The sequence below is a fragment of the Nicotiana tomentosiformis genome, chromosome 6, assembly GCF_000390325.3.
Source record: "Nicotiana tomentosiformis chromosome 6, ASM39032v3, whole genome shotgun sequence".
NCBI classification, from domain to species: Eukaryota; Viridiplantae; Streptophyta; class Magnoliopsida; order Solanales; family Solanaceae; genus Nicotiana; species Nicotiana tomentosiformis.
In genome coordinates, this window is record NC_090817.1 from 100,721,239 (window position 1) to 100,726,313 (window position 5,075).

Here is a 5,075-nt window from a genome sequence, read left to right on the forward strand (position 1 = left end):
AATTCGAATTGAAGGGTGATATAAAATCGGTCTATTTCCGGCATCATATCCATAGTTAGCCCATTCATCCTAGTTAGCAGTTCCAGCTCCGTATCAAGGTCACGATCGATATCGTCACTAGCATCAAGATTGGCACTATCATCAATATCGTCCCTATCATCAATAACCCCGATCGCCTAAATTTTTCCGGGACATAAAATATGACCTAAAGAACCATAGTCACCTCCCCGCCATGATCTTTCCTCTTATTTTGCGATTTTCGGCCAAAAAACTAGAATTTCGCCTGATTCCAATATTTTCGTGTGCTATAGCCCATGCCTTCCCAGTGGGTAGGGCTCCCCGGAGCCGGATCGCCTAAAATTTTTCCGGGCCATCAAATATGACCTAAGGAACCTTAATCACCGCCCCGTCATGATCATTCCTCATTTTTGCATTTTTCGGCCAAAACACTAGAATTCCGCCTGATTCCCATATTTTCGTGTGCTATAGCCCACGCCTTCCGAGGGGGAAGGGCTCCCCGGAATCGGATTGCCTAAAAGTTTTTAGGGCCATCGAATATGACCTATGGAACCATAGTCGTTGCCCCGCCGTGATTGCTCCTCATTTTTTCCATTTTTCGGCCAAAAAACTTGAATTTCACCCGATTCCCATATTTTTGTGTGCTATAGCCCACGCCTTCCAAGTGGTCTCGGGACCCCAAGACTCGGATCGCCTAAAGTTTTTTCGGGCCATTAAATACGACCTTAGGAACCATAATCATTGCCCTGCCATGATCGTTCCTCACGTTTTGCATTTTACGGCCAAAAAACTAGAATTCCGCCCGATTCCCATATTTTCGTGTGCTTTAGCCCACGCCTTCCAAGTGGTCCCGGGACCCCCGAACCCCGATCTCCTAAAAATATTTTGGGCCATCAAATATGACCTAAGGAACCGTAGTCACTGCCCCGCCATGATCGTTCCTCATTTTTTGCATTTTTCGGCTAAAAACTTGAATTCCGCGCGATTCCCATATTTTCGTGTGCTATAGCCCCCGCCTTCCGAGTGCTCCCGGCCCCCCCAGACCCCGATCGCTTAAAATTTTTTCGGTCCACCAAATATGACCTAAGGAACCATAGTCACCGCCCCGCCAAGATCGTTCCTCATTGTTTGCGTTTTTCGGCCAAAATACTAGAATTCCGCCCGATTCCCATATTTTTGCGTGCGCCCATGCCTTCCGATTGGGCCGGGCCACCCGTACTGGGATCGCCTAACAAATTTCGGGCCATCAAATATGACCTAAGGAACCACAGTCACCGCTCCGCCATGATCATTCCTAATTTTATAAGATTTTCGGCCAAAAAACTAGAATTCCGCCCGATTCCCATATTTTCGTGTGCTATATCCCACGCCTTCCAAGTGGTCCCGAGACCCCCGAACCCCGATCTCCTAAAAGCTTTTTGGGCCATAAAATACGACCTAAGGAACCATAGTCACCTCCCCGCCATGATCGTTCCTCATTTTTGCGTTTTTTGGCCAAAAAACTTGAATTCCGCGTGATTCCCATATTTTCGTGTGCTATAGCCCACGTCTTCCGAGTAGTCACGGGCCCCCGGACCCCGATCGCCTATAATTTTTTCGGGACTTCAAATACGACCTAAGTAACTATAGTCACCGCCCCGCCATGATCGTTCCTAATTTTTTGCATTTTTCGGCCAAAAAACTAGAATCCGCCTGATTCCCATATTTTCGTGTGCGCCCACGCCTTCTGAGTGGACCGCCCCCTGGACTATGATAGCCTAAAAAATTTTCGGGCCATCAAATACGACCTAAGGAACCATAGTCACCTCCATGCCATGATCGTTCCTCATTTGTTATGTTTTTCGGCCAAAAAACTAGAATTGCGCCCGAATATTATATTTTCGTGTGCTATAGCCCACGCCTTCCGAGTGGTCCCGGCCCCCCCGGTCCCCAATCGCCTAAAATTTTTCCGGTCCATCAAATACGACCTAAGGAACAATAGTCACCGCCCCGCCATGATCGTTCTTCATGTTTTGCGTTTTTCAGCCAAAAAACTAGAATTCCGCCTGATTCCCATATTTTCGTGTGCTATAGCCCACGCCTTTCGAGTGGGCCGGGCCCCCAAACTTGGATCGCCTAAAAAATTTTCGGGCCATGAAATACGACCTAGGGAACCAAAGTCACCGCCCCGCCATGATCGTTCCTCATTTTTTGCATTTTTCGGCCAAAAAACTTAAATTCCGCCCGATTCCCATATTTTCGTGTGCTATAACCCACGCCTTCAAAGTGGACCCGGGACCCCCGGACCATGATAGCCTAAAATTTTTCCTGGTCATCAAATATGAGCTAAGGAACCATAGTCACCGCCCCGCCATGACCTTTTCTCATTTTTTGCATTTTATGGCCAAAAAACTAAAATTCCGCCTGATTCCCATATTTTCTTGTGCTATAGCCCACGCCTTCCAAGTGGTCCCGGGACCCCTGGACCCCGATGACCTAAAATTTTTCGGGCCATAAATTACGACCTAAAGAACCATAGTCACCGCCACACCATGATCGTTCCTCATATTTTGCATTTTTTGGCCAAAAAACTAGAATATCGCCTGATTCTAATATTTTCGTGTGTTATATAGCCCACGCCTTCCCAGTGGGTAGGGCCGCCCGGAGCCTGATCGCCTAAAATTTTTTCGCGCCATCAAATACGACTTAAGTAACCATACTCACCTCCCCGCCATGACCTTTCCTCATTTTTTGTATTTTATGGCCAAAAAACTAAAATTCCGTCCGATTATCATATTTTCGTGTGCTATAGCCCACGTCTTCCGAGTGGGCCGGGCCCCCTGGAATCGGATCACCTAAAATTCTTCCGGGTCATCAAATATGACCTAGAGAACCATAGTCACCACCCCGCCATGACCATTCCTCGTTTTTTCTGCGTTTTACGGCCAAAAAACTAGATTTCCGGCTGATTCCCATATTTTCGTCTCCTATAGACCACGCCTTTCGAGTGGTCACTGGCCCCCGGACCCCGATCGCCTAAAATTTTTTCGGGCCATCAAATACGACCTAAGGAAACATATTCACCGCCCCGTCATGATCGTGCCTCATCTTTCCTCATTTTTTGCGTTTTTCAGCCAAAAAACTAGAATTTCGCCCGATTCCTATATTTTCGTGTGCGCCCCACGCCTTCCGAGTGGGCCGAGCCCCCCGTACTAGGATCGCCTAAAAAATTTTCAGGCCATCAAATACGACCTAAGGAACCATAGTCACCGCCTTGTCGCGAACGTTCCTCAGGTTTTCCATTTTTCGGCCATAAAACTAGAATTTCGCCCGATTCCCATATTTTCGTGTGCTATAGCCCATGCCTTCCGAGTGGGCCGGGCCCCCTGGACTCGGATAGCCTAAAAGTTTTTCGATCCATAAAATATGAACTAAGGAACCATAGTCACTGCACCGCCATGATCGTTCCTCATTTTTTATGTTTTTCGGCCAAAGAACTAGAATTTCGCGTGATTCCCATATTTTCGTGTGCTATAGCCCATACCTTCCAAGTGGTCCCGGGACCCCCGGACCCTGATCGCCTAAATTTTTCCGGGCCATAAAATACGACCTAAAGATCTATAGTCACCGCTCCACTATGATCGTTCCTCATTTTTGCATTTTTCGGCCAAAAAACTAGAATTTCGCTTGATTCCTATATTTTCGTGTGCTATAGCCCACGCATTCCCAGTGGGTAGGCCCCCCCGGAGCCGGATCGCCTAAAAATTTTTCGGGCCATAAAATACTACCTAAGGAACCATAGTCACCGCCCCATCATGATTGTGCCTCAATTTTTGCGTTTTTCGGCCAAAAAACTAAAATTCCGCCCGATTCCCATATTTCGTGTGCTATAGTCCACGCCTTCCGAGTAGGCCAGGCCCCCCGGATTTAGATTGCCTAAAAGTTTTTCGAGCCATCAAATATGACCTAAGGAACCATAGTCACCGCCCCGCCGTGATCGCTCCTCATTTTTTTCATTTTTCGGCCAAAAAACTAGAATTCCGCCCGATTCCCATATTTTCGTGTGGTATAGCCCAGGCCATCCAAGTGGTCCCGGGACCCCCGGACTCGGATCGCCTAAAGTTTTTTTTGGCCATTAAATATGACCTAAGGAACCATAGTTACCGCCCCGCCATGATCGTTCCTCACGTTTTGCATTTTACGGCCAAAAAACTAGAATTCCGCCCGATTCCCATATTTTCGTGTGCTTTAGCCCACGCCTTCCAAGTGGTCCCGGGACCCCCGAACCCCGATCTCCTAAAAATATTTCGGGCCATCAAATACGACCTAAGGAACCGTAGTCACCGCCCCGCCATGATCGTTCCTCATGTTTTACATTTTTCGGCTAAAAAACTAGATTTCCAGCTGATTCCCATATTTTCATCTGCTATAGACCACGCCTTCCGAGTGGTCACTGGCCCCCCGGACCCCGATTGCCTAAAATTTTTACGGGCCATCAAATACGACCTAAGGAACCATAGTCACCGCCCCGCCATGATCGTTCCTCACGTTTTGCATTTTACGGCCAAAAAACTAGAATTCCGCCCGATTCCCATATTTTCGTGTGCTTTAGCCCACGCCTTCCAAGTGGTCCCGGGACCCCTGAACCCCGATCTCCTAATAAATTTTTGGGCCATCAAATATGACCTAAGGAACCATAGTCACCGCCGCGCCATGATCGTTCCTCATATTTTACATTTTTTGGCCAAAAAACTGGAATTCCGCGCGATTCAAATATTTTCGTGTGCTATAGCCCACGCCTTCCGAGTGACCCCGGCCCCCTCGGACCCCGATCGCCTAAAATTTTCTGGTCCATCAAATACGACCTAAGGAACCATAGTCACCGCTCGGCCATGATCGTTCCTCATTTTTTGTGTTTTTCGGCCAAAATACTAGAATTCCGCCCGATTCCCATATTTTCGCGTGCGCCCACGCCTTCCGAGTGGGCTGGGCCACTCGTACTGGGATCGCCTAAAAAAATTTTGGGCTATCAAATACTACCTATGGAACCATAGTCACCGCCCCGCCATGATCATTCC